This window comes from Muntiacus reevesi, chromosome 1, assembly GCF_963930625.1.
Source record: "Muntiacus reevesi chromosome 1, mMunRee1.1, whole genome shotgun sequence".
Classification (NCBI taxonomy): domain Eukaryota; kingdom Metazoa; phylum Chordata; class Mammalia; order Artiodactyla; family Cervidae; genus Muntiacus; species Muntiacus reevesi.
The window spans coordinates 6,947,128-6,972,326 of record NC_089249.1 but is presented as its reverse complement, the minus strand read 5'-3'; the positions used below and the strand labels follow the sequence as shown (position 1 = coordinate 6,972,326).

The following is a 25,199-nucleotide window of genomic DNA, read 5'->3' as shown; positions in this document are numbered from 1 at the left end:
TGCAGCAATCAAGCTCAAGTGTGGGTCCTTTGACATCAGCTTTCTAGAGAACGGGTAGAGAACTGTGGCAATGGTATCTAAATTACATAATTACTTGGATAATTGAAGCCACAGTTTTTGTGCTGGTGGGGGGATGTTGAAAGTTGAAGGGCTGAGCCAGTCAGATTTCCTCTCCTGGTCGCCGTGGACAGGCACTGCCTAACTTCGCCCCCGTGGGGTCTCATCACCTCTCCCGCCGCCCTCTCGCCACCCCAGGAGCGGGGCCCTCGCGGCGCGGGGCCCCCACCTCGGGGTGGGGGTTTCCCGGGGATACCCCGCCCCGCCTTCCAGGCCCCGCCCCCGCCGCGGCCACCGGCAGGGGTCGCGCTGCCCGCGGCGAGCGGCTCGAGAGGGGGTGGGGGAAGCTCCGGCAGCCGGTCGCCTTTCTCTGCCGCTGCTGGTTGGAGCGTTTCAATAAAAGTCTTTTTTCTCTTGCGCTCTCTCTCCCCGGGGAAACAGGCGGAGGCGTCAATCCGCAGCCGCCGAGTGAGAAAGCGACGCACACGCAGCGGCGAGCGTCTCGTCGGCTCGGCACCGTCCGCGGCCCCAGAGAAGGAGCCCGTGTCCGGCCCGGCCGCTTCAGCCGGGCGTCGGCGCCTCCCTGCCCGCCCCGCTCCCACCCCGGCTCCTCCAAGGGGATTAGTGGGCCGCCCGCGCGACTCGGCGGCCCGGGAGCCATGTTGTCCGGGGGGCTTGGCAACGCGTGAGGGACCCGCGGCCCCTGCCGGAGGCTCGGAATCTTCGGCGAGAGCTGGAACGCGGCTGCGGCGGCGGAGGCCTGCGCGGCGGAGGCGCCTCGGTCGGCCAGAGGCTGGGACCCGGACCTGCATCCGGTCGCCGCGGGCGTCGGCGGAGCCGCTTTGCCTCTGCGCCTCCCTCGCCTCGCCTGCTCTCGGGACGCGGCCCCCGCACTTGCTGGTGAGTTGGCGGCCGGCGGCGGCGCGGGGCTTTCCCTCCTGCCGCGCCGACCCCGGGCGGAGCGGGGCCGCAGGGTGCCCGGGACTGGGGGCCGGGGCGGGCGGCTGGGTAGGGGCGCGGGAGGCTCGGGCCAGGTCGGAAGTTGAGAGAGGGCGGCGCGGCGCAGGGGGCTCCCTGGTGCCTGTCGCCCCTGGGGTCCAGCGCGGACCCCGGGCACTTCCCCGGGCGTGGGGTGGGGGTGGGTGTCTGACGTTCCGGCTCCTTCGCGGGAGGCGCCTTCAGCCGCCGCCGCGCCCGTATTTGCTGCCGTCTTGGTCTCCGGGGGCAGGCCGGTCTCCCCGCGAGGCCGAGGAGGGGAAGAGGCAGAAAGTCTCCCGAGACACAAAGGTCCCCTCGGCGGGGGTGGAGCTGCGGGAGCGGGCGGCGCAGCTCCGAGGGGAAGGAAGGGGCGCGGGTCCGCGGGAGGTGGGCGAAGAGGCGGCGGCCGCCGCGTTTCCAGCTCCTTGGAGACGCCGGGGGTGTGCGCGGGTGGGGAGCGGGAGGAGGAGGAGCCCTCGCGTGGGGAGCCGGCCGAGACAAAGATCGGGGCAGCCTCCCGCTGGCGGGTCACACCCCTGAGTGTTGGTCAGAGCAGAGGTGGAGGGAAGGTGGGAAACCCCAGTAACCGATGGGGAGGGGGAGATGAAGGGGCTGCCAAGTACTGTCGTCTGCGTCGCAGTTGCTTTTCTCAGGGTTTTTGTGCCCGATGGTTTTTGCTCCCCAACTCGGCTGGAGAGCTCCAGATCTGCTCCCTCCCATCACCCCCTCCGTGCCACACTGACTCCTGCGGTTTTCCCCTCGTTCTTCCCTTCTCACCCACTCCTTTTCGGGTAAGCAGTATTATGCCTTCTGCTTGGGGAACGTTTGCTAATGACAGGATGTCTGAGCTTGTTCTGACCCTGAACTGCCTTGAACTCCTCTCTTCCTCCCACCCTTTCCTTTCTGGGATCTTATAATGTCACATGGCCGTTAACAATTAGCTTTTCTTCTGCAAAAATGGCAAAAGCATGTAGCTGAAATCCATGGCGCTCCTCCTCTATATCAATGTGTCCACCAGAGACACGTCGTTGTCATGGATTATCCCCTTTTACTTATTAGCCAAATTAGCGTTTTAGATACAGAAGTGGCAAATTTTGTTTTGAGTTTTGACTTCCTAGGGTCAGCAAGTATATCCCTGGCAGCCACTGGATATTCTGTCACTTATCAGGAAATGCTTGACTTAGACAATTGTTTACTCAAACTTTGCTGGTTCTTTCTCGAGTCTTTGTTGAAGGATTTCTTTTAAAAGGCTCTTACGTAAGAAGATCAGAGTAACAAATCTGAAATTACTGTATTTTAGGCGTATTGACCATTAGAAGAAAATGAATGGGATTTTTTAAGATCTTTGATGTCCTGAGTAAAGGAAAGCCTTCCTAAAAGCTAGAAATAAGGTTCAACCATACTGTAAGAAAAGGACTTGCTAGCATTTAATTGGTTTTGTTCTGTTCTTTTATAAGATTAAGTAGTTGGTTTATTAAATGTTGATGTTGCTTTGTTAATGAAGTCATTTCAGTCTTTGTATTCCTAATATCTGCATACTTCCATAAACAATGGGTTGGAACAAAAGAAAAAATGTGGCTATATTTAAGGAATTTTTTTTTTTTTTTTTTTTAATGGAAGGGATTTCCAGGTGTAGAAGCGGTAACCTTTTATCTGGTAAATTATCTTATGGGCCAGGAAGACTAATGGTTTTGAATGCTGGGCTTCAAAGAATTTTGTCTTTGAATTTAACCTGTTTTAAAATGACTGTGCAAATACATTATTGATTTTTTTTAACAGCAAAAAGAAAAACGTGTTGAAATGTGTTTGACATCACTGTTGATAATCATTGTAAGAATAGTCACATCTTGCTGCTTATTGCCATTAAAATGTTGACACTATAAAAATTGTGAAAGGGACTTCAGTTTCGGGATCAGTCTGAATTGAAAGACTCCCTAAATTCTTCGTGAATTTAACAGGTCATATCATTAATAATCAATGTTTCATATATTTATCGAAAGTCTGTATTGAGGATACACTGATCCCCCCCCACATAATTATTAGTGTCTAATTAGTTCCTTGACGTTTTCTCCTCACTAGAAGGAAACCTACCAAAAAGTCAACAAAGATCTGGGTAGTGGGACTTACAGATGAGTAAAAATACATTTCTGTATCTTTCAAATTTTCAGCTGACCTTTACAGTCAGTAAAAAAAAAAAAAAAAAAAAGCTTGTTAAAAAAAAAAGTTGTCTTGTTAATATTCTGCTTTGCCTGTTACTAAAAGGAGCTTCTATAAAATGTGTAATGTATTCTCATCTTTGGATTCAGGTCCATTAAAATCACTTTTAGTGTTAGATATTTGAAATAGTGCAGCTTGCCAAATGACTCTGATTACCTGAAGAAAAAAGAAGTGGGGGGAAGCGATACATAGTAATGAAAAGGCAAAAAGATACATAGTAAGGAAAGATTAAATTATAATAATTAATTCCATGTATGATATCTATTCAATGTGGTAGTGGTAGCTTTGTACACCAGCAGTCTTGTTCTAATAAGACATTGGTTTTACTAATAGAAAAATAAATTTTTTCTGTAGCACAAAATAGCTGTGTTGACTAAGGAAATTTAAAATTATATAAATGTTGATATATTTAGTTTTCATTTACTGGTTTGGTCCTGTGGTTATGGTGAAAAGAGTTGGCTTGGAAAATTTACTCCGTCAGTGCCTTTGTTTTTTCCCTTATTTTCAGCGGTATTTTTCTCTTCTATTGGTGAAATAGTACTAACTAAAACACTGCAGAGATTGTGAACAATGGCTACTGAGATAGACATGCAAAGTGAAGATAATGATGTTACTTAATATAAAAAAATTTTCCATGAACACAATTTTTGCCCTGATATTTTCTTTGTTATTGTCTAATAGTACTGAATATTTATAGGGCATTACATTTTGAATCTTTATTACTGTTCTCTAGTCTTAATAAAAATTAGAGCATCATGACATGACATTTATATGGGTTTTATACTTCCATCATGTGTAATTGTAATGAATGTATTGCTGTATTATAGAAAAAGACATAAGTTAAATCCAGCTTATAAAATATTCTTTAGAGTATTTTATCTATTTTAAAAGTTGTCCCCTTTCATACATGTGAAGGAAAAACAGTTCTTTGAATTTTGAATGTGTAGTTTCTGCTTAATCTTTTAAATGGATAAAGTATTTTAAATGCATTTTGTAAACTGATTATGACACTTTGCATTTGAAATAATGAAGATAAACAGTAGGTTGATGGTATCTTAAAATGTGCTTTATGTAGTATCTATGAAGTAAAAAACAGCCTATGATAGAAAACCTGGTATAATTTACTAGCATTCAGCTTACAGTGTTGGCAATTTCTTTGAACTGGTGGGGAGAGGACCTATTAGACTGACTTTTAAAAAAAGATTTCTGTGAGATACTTACAAAATTAAGCCAAGAATTTTTACTGTCATTCGTGAATTCTTTGTCATTGTTTTGCTGTCAAATTTTTTAGTGGCAGTCAGTTTGATATCTGCAAAATATTTGACCTGAAAAGAGAAATTGTTAAGGACCAGAAAAATATAGCGAATGTATCTGAGGTGCAGCTTACCTTTCCTAGCCAGTTTTCCTCTCTATTGGCCAACTGGCAAAATCAGTAGACGTCTATCAGTAAATCTAATAGGTGGCGTGCCTACTACAAATAATGCTGTGTTCTGCTGTAACATATGATATTGAACACTATATGTAAGGAGGTAGACTTACAGATCCATGACTTTGGGATAATTGAAAGTTGTCTATAATTTGCTTAAAGTTAAAATTAGTTCACCTTATTTGAGCATGTACCAAATTTTATTGTGATAAAATTTTGTCCTTAATGAAATCCATCCATTCATCTGTTCATCCTTGTCTGAAGTGCGTGTCTACCCGGTACTACCACTGTGGTCAGCACTAGGATACAGAGATGAGGAAACTGGTATGTAGATATTACAGCGCTGTGACACTTGGAGAGAAATTCTCTTTTTTGAGGACAGTGTTACTTCCTCGAAGTTGTGTTTGATTCATTCTGGCAGAGTTACTGTAATCCTGCTGTAGCATTTATGTCTGCTATAGGACTCAGTAGGGCCTCCCTTGTGGCGCTAGTGGTAAAGAACCTGCTTGCCAGTAGAGAAAATTTAAGAGCAGAGGTTCAGTCCCTGGGTCAGGAAGATCCCCTGAAGAAGAGCATGGCAAGCCACTCCAGTATTCATGCCTGGAAAATCCTCAAGGACAGAGGAGCCTGGTGGGCTACAGTCCATAGGGTCGCAAAGAGTCAGACACAGCTAAGCGACTTAGCACCCTGTGTGGAACTTAATACATTGTGTTGTAATTAATTATTTACAAGTCTTCACCCTTTTGACTGCTTTGTGCACCAGAGGGACCATGCTTTTTAAATTTTGGTATTTCCCCCATATGCTTAATTGAGTGAATGAAGTGATGGAATTAGAAAAAATATTGAATTAGTAAATAAGAGTCAGATTAGTTATGGCCTAGAAATAGTCAATTAATTTTGATACAGTAGAAAATAAGGAGCCTGTGTTTCGTGTATGTTGTGTTTTTATGAGAGTTATCTGGAAGTAGTTAGTAGGCTAATTGTGGAGGGGCAATAACTTGGTATTATTGGGCCTTTTAAATTACATGTGAGATATATGCAAATGAAAAGAAAAGAGATGTAATCTTCAAAGATTATTCTTTTACACAAATCAGATACAGTATCTAATCTGTATACAGTTACAACATCTACATGTAAATACAACATCTACATGTAAATACAAGGTGTGTGTGCGCGTGTGCATGGTCAGTTGTGTCCTACTCTTTGCCACTCCGTGGACTGTAGCCTGCTAAACTCTGTCCATGGGGTTTTCCAGGCAAGAATATTGGAGTGGGTTGCCATTTCCTCCTCTAGGGGATCTTCTGAACTGAGGATTTAACCCATGCCTCCTGATTCTCCTGCATTGGCAGGCGAGTTCTTTACCACTCTGCCACCTGGGAAGCCCATGTGAATAAAATGGCTATTTTTAAAGGTCTAAAAACATTGGTTAATATCAAGAATAAGATTTGGATAAAATTTCATCCTTAATGAAATCCAATTGTTTAGCTGTAGAGTACTAGACTTAAATTCATTAAAATACAGAATTGCACTCAGAACAGTGCATTTAATGTCATTCCTGTTAACCTTATAGTTTATGTATATATACACTTTTCATTGAAATTACTGTACTTAAAACTGCTTTATTGTCTACTTTTAAAATTAGACATTTCATTGAGGTTTTTAAACTTGCGTTTTAAATTATATCTTTGATATAGTGTGTTATAAAAACTAGATTTGAGAAATCAGATTATAGCTAGATAATATCTTGAGATGTGGTATTTAAAAAAAAGTTTTCACAATTTGTAAGATTTGATGCTTTTTCATATTCAAAAAATTATATGGCCTTAAAATGCTGAGAATGTTTGTATCAGTTAAATTTTCAAGATGATATATACCTATATTTTGTCACTCCAGAAACAGAAGTTAGCATTGTATTTTGCAGTAATTTTTGCCTGTAAGTTTGTGAACATGGATTTTTGCCATTCCTTCTCCAGATATTATTTACATTTCCATTTTCGTCTGACCTGTTTTTTTCCAGGAAGCTGTAAAATGGTTGACATTTTAACTTTTAGCTATAATTTTTTGGAAAAAAACTCTGTAACACATTTCTATTATGTAAAGTTTAGAATTGATTATAGTTTTCTCCCCCCCCGCCCCATAAAGACTGCTTCAGTAATAACTAATAACTATGTGATCTTGATCTAGTTAAACTCTTCAGGGTCATTTTCTTCTGTAAAATTGGGAATGACAGTCCCTACTTTATAGGGTTACAGAAATTAAATGGTATGTATAGAAGATTTTGCAAAGTACCTTGCACCTAGTGAGTACTCAGCAATTATTATTATTACTCTGCATTATAGTGGGAAAAACTTGGTTATGGTACTAGAATTGCTTTGCAGAGCCATTGCTTCAGGTTGATGAATGTCTAAGTAAGTGATTCACAAGGATAATTGAGTCAAAATCATCTCTGGCTTTTTAAACTATAGATATACCCCGTGGATTTTCTAATATGCCTCTCACTGAATTTGAGAATCAATGTGTTAGTGAGTTAATGTTACTAATGGGTGTATGTTGCACCCTTTATGTGTATTGGCAGGAGGGGAATAGCATAGGCTAGCGGACTGAAGTAGGATATTCATCGTTGTTTCTTATCTAATGACCGCTAGGAATAAAACTGTCAAAATCTTCCTGATGAGCACATTGATAAGCTTTTCCTTCAGGCCAACCAAAGTTTTCTTGTAGCCGTCTGCCCTGTTTCTCTGTGCTATGCCGTTTATTTGACATCTTAATGGTCTATAGACAATATATATATGTTTTCCTTCTTAAAGAGTTTTATGTGTGAGTCAGATTTTCTGAAGTCAAAATAGAATAACAGCTAATAAAACTTACCCATCAAAAAAAGGAAACTAGTTTTGCATTTTTCTGTCATCATAAAATCTGCTTAGGTTTTTTCTGTTTACTTTGTTTTTATTTTCTTATTTGTAGGTCAGTGGCCTTAACCTGATTAAAAACGACAAAACTAGAAGCCTCTGTGTGTGTGTAAAATTTCAAGCTCTGTCCTAGAGCAACTGAATTGGGATACTCTGGGTTTGGGTTTTTAAAAAATATTTCAAGTAGTTCTTGAATTTTAGAGTCATTGTTCTAGGATTTAGCTTAGTTTCAAGGGGAGGGACCACTCATATATAAGTTAAAGGCAAAGTGATTAAAAACTTTCATCATTCCATTTTATTTTTTTCTTTTTATTCTATTTTGTATTCCCTAGTTTAATTGTGTTTGGGGGGAGGTTTTCTTAGGTTGATGGACAAAAGTCGTCTGTTGCAGTTGTTTTATTTACTTTAGTGAATGTTTTCGTATTGCTTTTTTAGTTTGGTTGGTCAAAAGGTAAACTGAGGGGATTTCCCTGTTGGTCCAGTGGTTAAGACTCCACTGCAGTGGGAATGGCTTTGATCCTTGGTTGGGGAACTAAGATCCTTCTTGCCATGCAGTGCAGCCAAAAAAAAAAGTAAAAAACCAGTAAACTGAGGTACATAAAAAATTTTCAACTTTATTTGAGCATACCTTGATTTGAATCAGGCAGTGCCAAGCCACAAGTGGTTAGGAATGCTCCACCAATAGGAGGAGGATGGAGGTTTTTATAGAGAAGACATGGAAGCAAAGAAAGGAAATTAACTTGACTGGCTATAGTTTAAGGGATAGCCTTATTTAGGAAAGCCTAGTTGGTTGGTTGTTCTTAAGTTTAATTTTCTCAGATACAAGTGTATTGAGTCTGGCTTAGGTTTTAGTTTGCTTACATAGACTACCAAAGCATTGGAACCACCCCAGTGTAATGCCCATCTTGTTCAATTATTTTAGTTTCTTTCCAGTGTCTTACGGTTTTCTGCCTCTATAGTCTCAATTATTATGCTTTGAAAATGATCTTTTAAATATAAGAACATAAAATAATGTAGAAAATAGACTTTAAATTCCCTTACAGTGGTTATCATCTTCAAATAGTTCTTTTGTCTTTTTTCATATTTAGAGTTAAATATTTTTGCCTAAGATCCTTTTTATAATTAAGTTTTTATGGTAATACTAATTCTTATGGTTATAATTTTTAGTGGTTAATCATAAGTTCATCAAAAGAAGTTTAAACATTTCATAGTGGTTGATAATTATTAAATTATCACTTTTAAATTTTCACTATTTTAAATTGTGCAAGGACAGACTCCAGCATGTGACGCACCACCCCCATTTGACATTTCCTTAGGATGACTAGATGTGCAGAAATGGAACTCCCACATCGAAGCCTGTGAACCTTTCCTGGTAATGCCTGTTGTACCAGTGCCACCAATAATCTACCACATCTGTTTTCAGCGACACTAATATTTAGAATATTTGCTTCTGATAATTTGCTTATACAAAGATAACCATTTTGTTTGAATTTCTTTGATTGTTAAGATGTTGGTTTTTGTTGTTTTTTTCTTCCCTCTGTATTGTCCCCTCAAACTGCTGGGAAGGAGACTATTAGCTTTCCCTAAATCCTTACAGCTTTTTTTGTTGTTGTTCACTTCACTTCCAGAGAAGGCAGTGGCAGCCCACTCCAGTACTCTTGCCTGGAAAATCCCATGGACGGAGGAGCCTGGTAGGCTGCAGTCCATGGGGTCCCTAAGAGTCGGACACGACTGAGCGACTTCACTTTCACTTTTCACTTTCATGCATTGGAGAAGGAGAATCCCAGGGACGGGAGAGCCTGGTGGGCTGCCGTCTATGGGGTCGCACAGAGACACGACTGAAGCGACTTAGCAGCACCAGCAGTTCAGTTTAATCGCTCAGTCATGTCTGACTCTTTGCGCCCCCATGGACTGCAGCACACCAGGCCTCCCTGTCCATCACCAACTCCCAGACTTTACTCAATCTCATGTCCTTTGAGTCAGTGATGCCATCCAACCATCTCATCCTCTGTCATCCCCTTCTCCTCCCGCCTTCAATCTTTCCCAGCATCAGGGTCTTTTCCAGTGAGTCAGTTCTTCGCATCAGGTGGCCAGAGTGTTGGAGTTGCAGCTTAAGCATCAGTCCTTCCAATGAATGTTCAGGACTGATTTCCTTTAGGATGGACTGGTTTGATCTCCTTGCAGTCCAAGGGATTCTCAAGAGGCTTCTCCAACACTGCAGTTCAAAAGCATCTATTCTTCAGTGCTCAACTTTCTTTATAGTCCAACTCTCACATCCATACATGACTACTGGAAAAATCATAGCTTTGACTAGAGTTGTTATTTTGTGATATTTTCTTTGTATCAAGTTACTACATATAAAGCTTTTTTTCTTTTCTAAAGTCAGAGAATTCATTTTGGTGATCCATGTATTCTTGTACTAATTCCAGCTTATTTTAACCTTTCACCATGTTATGTCTTCCTGCCTGGTATGGCAAGATGCTGAATATTTTCTCCCAATAATTTTGATATTATATATGTATTCTTATTTTACTTTTGTAAATGACAGGCAAAAAAAAAAAGATACAGTTGTCTCCTTTTATTTTTTCCAAAACTTGTCTTCTCTGCTATAAAATTTTAATCCTAAATAGGTCAACACATCTAATAAGAAATGTATTAGGAATCAGGATAGACTTCTATTTACTTAGTCCAGATTATGCCATGTAAAGAGCATCTCAGTAAAACTTATGTAAATTATGATAGATTTTATCCATTTCATGCTCTCACTAAAGGTGGACTTAAATAGTTAACCTGAGGAGAATGAGGGAATGGCTTTTAGCCAAGGGTAGTAGGTAGATTTCTCAGAGGAGATGCTAAAGATAATTAGCTCCACAAACAGAAAAGAAGGGAAGCATTCTCGGATAAAAGAAGTGGGTGAAAAGGAGGTATGAGTAAAGACTTTGAGCATTATTTTAAAAGACTACATTCTCTGTCAACCACTTGTAGTATAATAGGAATAGAGAAATAGAGGTTGCTTATGGGCATAGTGGTAGAAGATGAGATCAGAGAGGGAGATACACCAGCAAGGAGTTTGGATTTTATTCACCAGTGGAACATTTTTAGGCAGAATATAATCTTCTCTACTGTGAGTTTTGGGAAAGTTTTGTGAACAGCTGCAAGTGAGCTACTTCTGAGTGTGGAATGGACAGCTTTTTGTGATGGAGGCCTCAGAGGATTGCTTTCCTACTTTTAAAAAGAGCTACCTGTGCTCTTGTTCTCTGGTCTGGTTCACCTCAGAGACTTGAAAATTATTTTACTGGCTCTTAGGAGAACTTGGATGTGTGTTTTTATTTGCAGACCCCTGCCATTTTTATCTTTCAATGAGAATATGTTTCTTTATGTTAGAAATTGGTTTCACCATTTTCTTGGGGAAATAGAAAAAAATGGTAAATTTTAGCTTATAGAAATAATAGATACTTTTAATTAACCTTAAGTATCAGCTTACTAGTCAATAACACAAATATTGTGCTTATACAAATGGTTTTGTAGTTCTTTAGACTTATCTTTGTGTTAATAACGAAGGTGATTTTACAGCACTATAATTATTTGTCTAATAGTAATTCAGTTAAGTTCTGAGAATAGGCTCATTTTAGCAGGTAGAGTACATTTCAGCATTTTTTTTTTTTTAATTAAAGCTTGCAATGAAATTTTGGTGCATAATTGTCCCTAAGCGGGAGCTATCTTGTCTCATAATATACTCTCCAGAAATGATTCTCTCCCTTCCCCATTCTTTCTTTCTATTTGAACCCTTCAAATATTTTTACCAGATGTAGGCATTAAAAATTCTTTGCAGAAATTAAAATTAAAAATTTTGGAATAAGTAATATGATTATGGGGCTCCCCAGCTGGTGCTTGTGGTAAAAAACCTGTTTGCTAATGCAGGTTAGACGTTAACAGATGCGGTTTCTGTCCCTGCGTTGGGAAGATTCCGTGGAGAGGAGGGCACCACAACCCACTCCAGTATTCTTGCCTTGAGAATCCCCATGGACAGTGGAGCCTGGCAGGCTGCAGTTGGTCGGGTGGTACAGTCAGACACAACTGAAGCGTCTTACTTAGCATGCACCCAGTGTGGTTATAAACCTAGAAGTATGTATAGAGACACACAAGGGTTTTGTTTCCTCTTTTGCTTTCTTCTTGTTTTTCCTCACACACCTTTTATAGGCAAACATTTCTTTTAGTATCCTGCTTATTTTTCCAGGTGTTTCTTGGCAAATGTAAATAAATGTATATTTTAGTTTGGAGGCTTTTTTCATGTATAAAGATCTTCCTTATTTTTAATGGTGGTTGTACTCTATTGGATATATGGTCACTCAGTCCTCTGTGGGTCTTTGTGTTGCTTCCTATTTTTTGCCATTATTCTACCAAACAAATAACATATGTGTACCATTTGCATAAACAATGGATAGCTTATGATCCAAGAGCATTCAGCAAACTAACATCATGGGATCCAGTCCCATTATTTCATGACAAGTAGTTGGGGGAAAAGTGGAAACAGTAGCAGATTTTCTTTTCTTGGACTCCAAAATAACTTGGATGGTGATTGCAGCCGTGAATTTAAAAGATGCTTTTTCCTTGGAATGAAAGCTATGACAAAGCTAGATGGCATATTAAAATGCAGAAATATCACTTTGCCAACAAGGGTCCATATAGTCAAAGCTACAGTTTTTCCTGTATGCAGGTCAGGAAGCAACAGTTAGAACTGGACGTGGAACAACAGACTGGTTCCAAATAGGAAAAGGAGTACGTCAAAGCTGTGTATTGTCACCCTACTTATTTAACTTATTTGCAGAGTACATCATGAAAAACGCTGGGCTGAAAGAAGCTGGAATCAAGATTGCCGAGAAATATCAGTAACCTCAGATATGCAGACGACACCACCCTTATGGCAGAAAGGGGAGGAGCTAAAAAGGCTCTTGATGAAAGTGAAGGAGAGTGAAAAAGTTGGCTTAAAGCTCAACATTCAGAAAACTAGGATCATGGTATCTGGTCCCATCACTTCATGGGAAATAGATGGGGAAACAGTGTCAGACTTTATTTTTGGGGGCTCCAAAATCATTGCAGATGGTGATTGCAGCCATGAAATTAAAAGACACTCACTCCTTGGAAGGAAAGTTATGACCAACCTGGATAGCATATTTAAAAGCATAGGCATTACTTTGCCAACAAAGGTCCGTCTAGTCAAGGCTGTGGTTTTTCCAGTGGTCATGTATGGATGTGAGAGTTGGACGGTGAAGAAAGCTGAGTGCCGAAGAATTGATGCTTTTGAACTGTGGTGTTGGAGAAGACTCTTGAGCGTCCCTTGGACTGCAAGGACATCCAACCAGTCCATCCTAAAGATCAGTCCTGGGTGTTCATTGTAAGGACTGATGCTGAAGCTGAAACTCCAATACTTTGGCCTCCTGATGCGAAGAGTTGACTCATTGGAAAAGACCCTGATGCTGGGAAGGACTGGGGGCAGGAGGAGAAGGGGACGACAAAGGATGAGATGGCTGGATGGCATCACCGACTCAATGGACATGGGTTTGGGTGGACTCCAGGTGTTGGTGATGAACAGGGAGGCCTGGCGTGCTGTGGTTCATGGGGTCGCAAAGAATCTGACAGGACTGAGCGACTGAACTGACTGACTGACTGACAGTTTTTCCAATAGTCGTGTATGGATGTGAGAGTTGGACCATAAAGATGGCTGAGCACTGAAGAATTGATGCTTTTGAACTGTGGTGTTGAAGAAGACTCTTGAGAGCTCCTTGGACAGCAAGGATGTCAAACCAGTCAGTCCTAAAGGGAATCAGTTCTGAATATTCTTTGAAAGGATTGATGCTGATGCTTGAATACTTTGGCCACCTGTTGTGAAGAACTGACTCGTTGGAAAAGACCCTGATCTTGAGAAAGACTTGAGAGCAGAAGAGGGCAGCAGAGGATGAAATGGCTGGATGTCATCACCGACTCAATGGACATGAGTTGAGCAAAGTCTGGGAGATAGTGAAGGACCCGGAAGCCTGGGGTGCTGCAGTCCATGGGGTTGCAAAGACTGTGAGACTTGCAAGACTTAGTGACGGAACAGTAACAATAGCAACATAGTCTAAAAGCAAGGATTTCCCTAGAATTCCCATGTTGAAACCTCATCCCCAGTGTAGTGGTATTTGGAAGTGGGACCCTTAGGAAATGCTTATGCCATGAGGGTGGAGCTCTCATGAATGGAATTAGTGGTAAGAAATCTAAGAGATCCCTTGTTCTGTGAAGGCACAATGAGAAGACAGCAGTCTGTGAACTAGAAAGTGGGCTCTCATCAAATACTGAATATGCAGTAACTTGGTCTTGGACTTCCCAGCCTGTGGAACTGTGAGAAAATAAATTTCTGTGGTTTATAAGCCACCTAGTCTAAAGTATTCTGTTATAGCAGCCTGAATAGGGTAGAGAGTTAGCTTCAGCAGTCATAAATTACGTTGATAATGTGGTGTGTTGAGATTAGCACTTCACCTCTGTGGTCTTCCTCCCCCAAATTATAACCGAGGCTAATCGTGAGAAAAGCATCAAGCAAATCTCAGCTGAGGGATATTCCTCAGAATAGCTGAACAGTGCTGTTGAAAACTGTCAGGGTCACCAAAACTGGGAAGGTCTGAGAAACTGTCAGTGCCTAAAGTAGCCTGAGAAGATGGTGATACTATAATGTGGTACACTGCTTGGGATCCGGAACAGCAGAAGAACATTAGATAAAAACTAATAAAAGCTAAATAAAGACTTTAGTTAATTGTATATCAGTTTTGGTTCATTAATTGTGACAAACCATGGTAATACAAGATCTAATAGCAGAAGCTAAGTGTGTGGTGTAGGGAGACTCTGTACTATCTTTGAAATTTTTCTGTAAATCTAAAACTATTATAAAACATTTATTAATAAGAATAGGTGTTTCTGTAATTCTTTTAGATGTATCTAAAAACTTTTGTTTAAGATCTGGTATAACTCCCACTGTGGTGTTTGTCTCATCATGAATAACATTAAATATTTTTTTAATATGTTTAATGGGCATTTAACTTATTTATTGTTTGGTTGTTGGCCTTTTTCTCGTTAATTTCAGGAGTTCTCTATAGGGATATTAGCACTTTTTAAAAAAATTATATTTATTTTTAATTGAAGGATAGTTGCTTTACAGAATTTCGTTTTGTGTCAAACATCAACGTGAATCAGCCATAGGTATACACATGCCCCTCCCTCCTGACCCTCCCTCCCATCTCCCTCCCTATCCTCCCCGCCCCACCCCAGGTCGGTACAGGGCCCCTGTTTGAGTTCCCCGAGACATACATTGACTCCCATTGGCTCTCTGTTCTACATATGGTAGTGTACGTTTCCATGGTCCTCTCTCCATACATCTCACCCCCTCCTCCCTTCTCACCGTGGCCATAAGTCTGTTCTCTGTATTTGTTTCTCCATTGATGCCTTGCAAGTAAATTCATCATTACCATCTTTCTAGATTCCATATATGGGATATATATGGAATATATATATGGAATCTAGTTCCCTGTAGGGAGATTAGCCCTTTTTGTGATATGGGTTGCAAGTATTTATGTATAGATTTTCTGATTTTTTCATGCAGGTTTTTCCTTTTTTATATGGTAGTTTTTTAGTGTTTCTGGATTTTGAAATATAGTTAGAAAAGTCTTCACCATTCCAAGGTTGTGAAGGAATTCATCCATATTTTCTTCTAGTACTTGTGATTTCCTTTTTTACACTTAGATCTTAAAAGTTTGAATTGTTCAGTTCCTCCCAATTATTGAGTCATTTTAAATGCTTAACCTTTTCTTTCATGCCTGTGTAAGCATGCCTGTGGCCTTATTGGTACTTTAAATGATTTATAGTAGAAGAAATCTTTATACATTTACTCTTGGTGGATATGAAGTTTAGACTTTCTAGAAAATACATTAAGCATTTCATTGTATCTTAATTCTGAATCATGGCTTAAAAGTTTTACCGAAATAAAGACTCTTAAAATTTCTTTTCTTGTATATTTAGCAGTATTTTTTCTTCCAGATGATTAGCATTGTGGATTATTCGTATATTTAGTTTTTACCCCTTCCTTTGGTTTCGGTTTCTTCTTTGGTTCCTATTTCGATTATTAGGCCTGTCTGCGATTTATCGTCTGTCTTCCTTAGAACTCTTCAGTGGTTTCGTGGCCCCTTTGATGTCAGTAGCACCGTAGTTCATCTTATTTAGACATAGCCTTAGCTCCTTAAGAGACGGAACCAGTAGTGTCAGCATGTGTCGCCTAATACGGGCTGCTGGTTCTTACACCGTGGGTGTTCGTGTTTTCCTCATAGTGCTTGTGAAACTAGGATTGCTGAGCTGAATTTGAACAGACGTTTGAGAAACTGGTGGTGCTGTGGAATGTTGGTTCCTAGAAAATACTACCCAAGATAACCTGGTGAGTTTGTAGCTTGTGATAGTAAAGGAGGACACCATCTTTCCTGAGTTGGTAGGATCTGCTGGGACAGGAGGGGTATGTGTATGGGTGAAAAGAATAGCAGAGTTAGGAAAGAGAAAAAAGTCGGTATATTTTATTGAAAATTTGAAATCTTTATTGCAGGTATTTCAGTGTAGGAGCTTGATTAGAATTAGTAGAGATCATGATGTTGCAGTTTAGGATTGATAGACATAGTAAAGCAAGGATTTTGAGGTGAGATTTTTTTTTCCCAGAATCTTGGAAAGTAAACAATCATTCGCTACTATTTATTGAAAAGTTGAACGGTCTGATGTTTTATATGGGGTTTTGGTGAAGTTCCTGGAATGAACAATGAAGTTATTTGCAATTCTTATCTGCTTGGGCAAGAGTTTCCTGGAATAGTAAAGTGTGTTGCTGAAGACAGCTGATAGTGATGTGAATGTGGACCGTGAGCGCTGGGTGCAGATGGCTTCAGTTCTAAGTGCCCATTCAGAACCACAGTAAGTTTGAAAATCTGTCTAATCCTTAGCCTATCTACAAAGACAGTGCATTCTCTTGGTGAGGAGTGTGACATTTTTTTTTCCTCCCTCCTGGGGAATGAAGCCTAACTTCATTACTGAGACACCCAACTAGTTGCTTGTATATATGAGACTGCCTGCCAGTGCAGGAGACGTAAGAGGTGCAGGTTTGATCCCTGGGTGGAGAAGATCCCCTGGAGAAGAGCATGGCAACCCGCTCCAGTTTTCTTGCCTGGAGAATCCTGTGGACAGAGGAGCCTGGCGGGCTACAGTCTGTGGGGTCACACACGAGTCTGCAGTATAGTAAGAAGAGATACAGTTCAGTTCAGTTCAGTCGCTCAGTTGTGTCCGACTCTTTGCGACCCCATGAATCGCAGCACGGCAGGCCTCACTGTCCATCACCAACTCCCGGAGTTTACACAAACTCATGCCAAACTCATGGTGATGCCATCCAGCCATCTCATCCTCTGTTGTCCCCTTCTCCTCCTGCCCCTAATCCCTCCCAGCATCAGGGTCTTTTCCAATGAGTCAACTCTTCGCATGAGGTGGCCAAAGTATTGGAGTTTCAGCCTCAGCATCAGTCCTTCCAATGAATACCCAGGACTGATCTCCTTTAGGATGGACTGGTTGGATGTCCTTGCAGTCTAAGGGACTCTCAAGAGTCTTCTCCAACACCACAGTTCAAAAGCATCAATTCTTCGGCGCTCGGCTTTCTTTATAGTCCAACTCTCACATCCATACATGACCACTGGGAAAACCATAGCCTTGACCAGGCAGACCTTTGTTGGCAAAGTAATGTCTCTGCTTTTTAATATGCTATCTAGGTTGGTCATAACTTTCCTTCCAAGGAGTAAGCGTCTTTTATACTTGGGCCTAAAGAGTTCAGTCTTAATGGCTCTCCTATGTATGTGTGTGAGTGAGTGAGAGAGGTGAGGAGGCAGCCAGCCACCTGGCTGCCCGCTCCTACAGAGCAGTGGCCAGAGAGGTAGAAAGAAAGCCAGGATATTGTTACATGGCCTCTGGAGAGGTGGCTAGAAAGAAATGGGGTCAGTACACAAAACCCTTTCATGCCTAAAAGGAGAAAGACCTGTTGGCCCCTGTGATGCACTTTCACTCAACAATTCTTATACATGTACAAAAATACAGACTGGTCACGGAGCTATTCGCTCTGTCACGATACTCTTCACATAAGAATTGCCTAGTGGGCAGTTGTGTTTGCAGGGTAATTATTTGAAATTAAGAATATTTTCTTAGAAGTTATTTTACCATCTTGCCCCAACATTACCCCATAAAAAGTTACTTAATCTCTCATTTTGACTATGATTGAGGAGGTCACTGGTGTGTAGCCAGCAGTTTTATACATAGTGGGTATATTTTCTGCTCTAATTTGGGAGAAAGTTACATTCCTGGCGGCCCACATGGTGAAGAACCCGCCTGCAATGCGGGAGGTCTGAGTTCATTCCTTGGGTCGGGAAGATCCCCTGGAGAAGGGACCAGCAACCCACTCCAGTATTCTGGCCTGGAGAACTCCATGGACAGGAGCCTGGCAGACTGCAGCCTGTGGGGTTGCAGAGTCCGACAGGACTGGGTTGCTTTCACTTTCTTTCTTTACATTTATTGAATACCTACTGTGTGCTAGGCACATACATATATTCTAATGTATATCTCACATTCTTGTTAATTCCTTTCTTCCAAGAGAACACTAAGATTGGTTTTCTCAACATTCTACTTCTCACTCTCCTCAATGTCTATATGAAGGAAAAAAGATTTGAACTTGAGTGAGGCTTATGCTCCCTTTCACCAAGTGGACATGCTATAAACCCTTCATTAACCAGAGCCAAACTTGTATGTAGTTAACATTTTACCACAGCTGTTAATTAAGTATAGAATATGTTACCTCTTAGCTTTTGAGATTGTGACAGACTGAATAGGTAGTAAGCAATAATGAAGCAGAGAAGAGAGGACCTAGGCCCTTATTAACTAGAATCTTTAACTGGAATCCATTTAACTTCACCTAAAGGAGATACTTAGGAATTGTCATTTTAAAATATTTTTCTGTGTCCTTATAGGTAACCTTATTTTGGTTACTTTTTTAAGAAGGTACATTTTACCATCTTTGTTCTTCAATTTTGTTCATCTAATTTACTTCCTTACTTTTCTTGTTTCTAATGTGCAAAGATTTCCTAAATAAGTAGAATTAGTAGACTAGAAAATGCTAGAGATAAAAACTTGTGGAAAATACCAACATTGTAGCTATGGGAGTTAGACAAGTACAAATTTTCTTCTTAATGTTTTGATTGAACTCTTACACCCTAGCCTCTACTATAGATCTTACAAGGTAAATTAAGTGTGCTTGTTAATTGACTGGTTGTTTATGCTCCCTCACTCTTAGTATTGGTATGTGAGCAGTTTCTGATTTTCCATTTAGCAAGTAATGTGGTGTAGAGGATTAATTTTTTTTTTTCCCTCAAAAATCACAAGAAGGCTTTTCTGATAGTTTGAAAAATTTGAGATCAGCTGATACACGATTCAGTCTTAGAAAGATCCTTTTGGAGAGTATTTCCTGTTATCTTTAAAACTAAGGGACCACTTGGTAAGAGTGTTTTTCCCCCCTAAACAGCCCTTTCTTCCCCAAAGAACAACTACCAGAAGATTGGCGAGTGCTGGCATTTTTAATGCCACTGTTGCTGAGGACAGTTGGCCACTATCCAGTAGAATTTGTCTTATGAAAGCTTTAATGAAGTGTTAGTTTTTTTAAAAGGTGAAGCTATTATTGTATCACAAGTTACAGAATTACAAAATAACACATTCAGTTATCTAGTTCAGATGTTTATTTGAGAGGAGAGCCTAGAAAGTTGCCTACACAGTTTTCCTTTTTTTAAACATCAAAAACAAGTTCATATTTATCTTGTGCCAAGTATGTTAACAACATTCTCAGTGAATCATGGATAAAAGTAGATGATTTTGTGAAATTTATACTTCATATAAAATCATATAAGCAATATAAAACATATACATAATTTATTTGGTAATTGAAAAATGTGTGTGTGTTTTTTTTTAAGGAGTGGAAGTTTTATTTTTCTAATAGCCATAAGAATGTGACATTCTAAATATCTAAATATATATTTTACATGATCCTTTTCCTAAAATGCTTTTTTAACTTCCCTTCTGTTAGGAGGTGGTTGGAAGATTGAATGATTTAGCTGAGCCTTACAGAACATCCTTACGTTCATTATTTGTCACCATGTGACAAAGTCTGACCTTTTGAATGATGTGGGCTAACATTCCTGTTCAGTTTATTTTGAGGTGATGTGGTATTATAGAAGCTTTTATGTAATTTAGGTATAAAGTATAGTGTTGATTCAGAAATGTACAGTGAAGTCATATGACTTAATGCAGCACTTTTTTTTGGATATGAGTGATGTGATGAGGGTAGGTAGAGACACAAAGATTTTTTTAAATGTTTCTGTTGTTAAAGAGTTTTTAATATCATGAAACTCAGGAACTTTCCATTTACATAGCTCACTTATCTTGGTATGTAAATCAGTTTAGAAGACCAGGTTTTAGATTTCAGGATTGGTTGAACATAGCTTTTTAGACTAGTGGCTTTTCAACCTTTTTGGTCTCAGCATCAAAAAATTCCTTAATTTTTACATTAATTTACTTAAAGATAACAAGTGTTGCAAATAAATGAAAACTATTTTCAAAAAATACAGTGATCAGGTAGAGAGGGAGGTGGGGGGGGGGGTCGGGATGGGGAATACATGTAAATCCATGGCTGATTCATGTCAATGTATGACAAAACCCACTACAATATTGTAAAGTAATTAGCCTCCAACCAATGAAAATAAATGGAAAAAAAAATACAGTGAGAAGAGTAGCATTGTTTTCATATTTGCAAGTCTCTTTAATGTCTATCTTAGAAGACAGCTGGCTTTTCATATCTTTTATATTTCAGTCTATTGCAATATTATGTGAAATGTAATCTGAAAAATGCCACTTTATACTCATGAGAGAAAAGTAAAAAAGGCAAATATGCTTTTAGTATTATTGTAAAAATAGTTTTGACCTTAAGAACTCCCCCCTGGTGGCTCAGATGATAAAGATTCTGTTTTCTATGCAGGAGACCTGGGTTCGATCCCTAGATTTAGAAGATCCCCAGGAGGGGGGAATGGCAACCCATTCCACTATTCTTGCCTGAAGAATTTCATGGACATGGACAAAGGAGCCTGGCAGGCTACAGTCCATGGGGTCACACAGAGTATGACACGACTGAGCAGCTAACACAAGTACCAGCCCCCTTTAAAGATTGCACGGACCACACTTGGAGAATCTCTGCTTTAGAGCAAGATGAAATTGGATCCTAATCTTTGATCATTGTCTCTGTATTGGATATTCTTAGGGACTATGTCTGTTAAGCTGTAGTAACACACTGAAATAGTAATTCTATTTCTCGAATCTGCTGCTGGCTGTCTTCTTCTGTGAAGAGCCTTGGAGCTATAGGCTTTGATTCTTAATGTTCCCCTCCTGCTTTTTGAAATGATAAGGCTTGCTAACTATAAGAATTTAGGCAAATTCATGAACATTTTGACTTTTCCTTATTTGTAAAAATGGGCAAAGCACTTTTTAACTACCAGCTCCTAAGTCTTTCATGGAAATCAAGATAACTAAAATTATATACAGTTGCTAATAAAATCCTTTATTAATAGAACTTAGCAGAAAGAATGCTACCTGAGGTATGCTCTAATTTTGCATCACCTCTTCTTTATAAGTTACTCTAGAGAGTGACTTTTTTTTTTAAACTGCTCTCCTTCCTGTCCTGTCCAACACTTATGTGAACCTTCCTTCTTAGATCTAGGTCCTCCAAGGAAATGGAATTTAAAAACAAGAACAGCGAAACATCCTTTGTCTGCAAGTTTTCTTAGTTTCATACTTAAACTAATTAGAAACGAATTGGAAGATGCTCCATAAACGATGTATATGAAAATAAGGACAACATAGTGTAGGGACTATTTTCTCTAGGTAAAAGTAGAATAAGGAAAGGAAAAGGATTAGTATGTGCCTTATTTCTTAAAAGCTGATTTTTATAAGTCCTAGAAGAAAGAAAATCTATTAAGCCTCTGTGCGTGCATGCTAGATCACTTCAGTTGTGTCCGACTCTTTGCAACCCCGTGAACTGTAGCCCACCAGGCTCCTCTGTCCTTGGGATTCTCCAGGCAAGGATACTGGAGTAGGTTGTCGTGTCCTCCTTCAGGGGTTCTTTCCAACCCACGGATCGAACCTGCATCTCTTTGGTCTCCTCCATTGGTAGGTGGATTCTTTACCACTAGTGCCGCCTGAGAAGCCCATTAAGCACCCAGCCAGTTCATATTTATTGAGTAAAGCAGTGTTAGACCTATTGTGGATATACTAGTTCAGAGCATGAACCTGGCAGGGTCCTACACTGCTTGGGTTCCAGCTGCCTCTTCTGCTGCAACCTTGAGCAAGTTTTTAAGTCGTCAGTGACCGCTTCTTTAGATATGTAAGATGGGGATAATTTAAATAATATTACAGGGTTACTGTGATAGTTAAGAGAAATTAAATAAAGTACTAGAATAGATTGGCACATCATATTCTTAACTACTTTTCCTATTACATAAAATTGGGAAAAGGTAATTTCCTTGATAATGCTAACTTCGGTAGTCTCACAGAGATTTTATATTTTAAAAGGATTGATGAAAAATTATATGAAAGGCTAATTTTGTCTCTTTTTTTTGTTGTTATCCAGAGCTCAATTTTTATTACTTCGGCTTGCACAAGAGGAGAAAATTGATTATTAAAGGCCAGATCTTTTAACAGTTAAAATATATTTTATCTAGTGAAAGTCACTCAGTCGTGTCCGACTCTTTGTGATCCATGGATTATACAGTTCATGGAATTCTCCAGGCCAGAATACTGGAGTGGGTAACCTTTTCCTTCTCCAGGGGATCTTTCCAACCCAGGGATCAAACCTAGGTCTCCCTCATTGCAGCTGCATTCTTTCCCTGCTGAGCCACAAGGGAAGCCCAAGAATACTGGAGTGGGTAGCCTATCCCTTCTCCAGGGGATCTTCCTGACCCAGGGATTGAACCAGGGTCTCCTGCATTGTAGGTGGATTCTTTACCAACTGAGCTACTAGGGAAGCCCATATTTTACCTAAATTCGCATTAATAATCTTAAGTACTTATTTCTACTGAATTTATTATAGACACCTTCTTACATGATAATGCTAGAGAAACTAGGGGGCAGGGAAGTACCTAAACTTAAATCTCATTTGTTGAGAGAAAAATTGTTCATTAATATCACTGGGTACTAGTTATTTTCTGTATATTCCTAATCATTTTCTAATGTATAGGGAATGCATAAACTTGTGAGTTACCTCGTTAACTTTACAGAGAATTGCTCCTAATTTTCATGTTGAGACTGATTCATTTGAACACGTCTTTCAGGTAGTTCTTAGGAAATCAAATTTTAGATCAAAACCAGTGTCAGGTTGAGTAGTAAACTAAAACAATTACTGCATTCTAGAGCAATGATTGTTGAGAGGTAAGAACAATCAGTGAAAATCATTTTTAAATTTAATCCCTTCTTACAGGGATAATAGAAGAAGAGCAGAAACCTTTCTGTCCTTTTTTTTTTTTCACTAAGGATGTCGAGAGAGAGAGACGTGTTCGTGCTGTGAGCACACAGAAGGCAAGCACACATCAGGGCTCTAGGAAAACTTAACTGGCGTCTTATCTCTTTGGTAAAAGAAGCCATATTTCCAGCAGCAGTTGGTACCACAAAGAAGAGTCTATTTTGGATTTCTTGAGAAGCACTTTGATGCTTCTGGCACTTAAAAAAACCTGTATCAAATTGAACACACTCGCTCACGGTAATTAAATAATGCCCCCCTGCCCCACCATGTTTGAATAAAGTTAGAGTAAAATATATTCTGGAGTTCAGTAATAATGAATTCATACCCATTTTACTGACTTACTACTCATGAGTTCTGAGGAACCGTGGTAGGTACTGTTAGGTTTTCCTTCCTGTTGATTGCATACCTAATGACTTGGATTTTACTCATATATTCAGCTTGCTGTTGTGGAAGCAATCATAGAAGTGAACATGTACCCAGGTGCCTAGGAGCTCACTATAAACCTTGTACCAAAGCATGATAAAAACAAAAATTGATTTTCCAGCATCAGGTCAAATTCTGTAACACTTATTTTTAATTTCTATATACAGTGTATAAGAAAGCTTTCCTCAGTGATCAATGCAAAGAAATAGAGGAAAACAATAGAATGAAAAAGACTAGAGATCTCGTCTTGAAAATTAGAGATATCAAGGGAACTTTTCATGCAAAGATGGGCACAATAAAGGACAGAAATGGTATGGACCTAACAGAAGCAGAAGATATTAAGAAGAGGTGGCAAGAATACACAGAAGAGCTATACAAAAAAGATCTTCACGACCCAGATAATCACGATGATGTGATCACTCACCTAGAGCCAGACATCCTGGAATGTGAAGTCAAGTGGGCCTTAAGAAGCATCACTATTAGCAAAGCTAGTGGAGGTGATGGAATTCCAGTTGAGCTATTTCAAATCCTGAAAGATGATGCTTTGAAATTGCTGCACTCAATATACCAGCAAATTTGGAAAACTCAGCAGTGGCCACAGGACTGGAAAGGGTCAGTTTTCATTCCAGTCCCAAAGAATGGCAATGCCAAAGAATGCTCAAACTTCTCCTAGTCAGGCTTCAATAGTACATGAACTGTGAACTTCCAGATGTTCAAGCTGGATTTAGAAAGCGCAGAGGAACCAGAGATCAAATGGCCAACATCTGGATCATCGAAAAAGCAAGAAAGTTCCAGAAAAACATCTACTTCTGCTTTATTGACTATGCCAAAGCCTTTGACTGTGTGGATCACAACAAACTGGAAAATTCTTAAAGAGATGGGAATACCCGACCACCTTACCTGCCTCCTGAGAAATTTGTATGCAGATCAAGAAACAACAGTTAGAACTGGACATGAAACAACAGACTGGTTCCAAATCGGGAAAGGAGTACTTCAAGGCTGTATATTGTCACGCTGCTTATTTAACTTATCTGCAGAGTACATCATGAGAAACGCTGGGCTGGATGAAGCACGAGCTGGAATCAAGATTGCCGGGAGAAATATCAATAACCTCAGATATGCAGATGACACCACACTTACAGCAGAAAGAAAAGGAGAACTAAAGAGTCTCTTGATGAAAGTGAAAGAGGAGAGTGAAAAAGTTGGCTTAAAGCTCAACATTCAGAAAACTAAGATCATGGCATCTGTTCCCATCACTTCATGGCAAATAGTTGGGGAAGCAGTGGAAACAATGACAGACTTTATTTTTTGGGGGGGGCTCCAAAATCACTGCAGATGGTGATTGCAACCATGAAATTAAAAGATGCTTGCTCCTTGGAAGAAAAGTTATGACCTACCTAGACAACATAGTAAAAAGCAGAGATATTACTTTGCCAACAAAGGTCCATCTAGTCAAGGCTATGGTTTTTCCAGTAGTCATGTATGGATGTGAGAGTTGGACTATAAAGAAAGCTGAGCTCCAAAGAATTGATGCTTTTGAACT

General features: G+C 40.0%; 1 protein-coding gene across 3 annotated transcripts in view; it reads left to right on the top strand.

Moving 5' to 3' along the window:
* The first annotated feature begins 396 nt into the window (after nt 1-396).
* Nucleotides 397-25,199, top strand: part of CDK17 (cyclin dependent kinase 17) — a 103,419-nt gene continuing 78,616 nt past the window's right edge. For 2 of the 3 annotated variants that reach the window (XM_065937167.1, XM_065937177.1), the window contains exon 1: nt 397-957. The gene's annotated coding sequence lies outside the window, so the exon portion shown is untranslated. Of the gene's footprint in view, nt 958-1,633; nt 1,827-25,199 lie in introns of those variants that run through there. The other variant, XM_065937173.1, reaches the window with a different exon arrangement.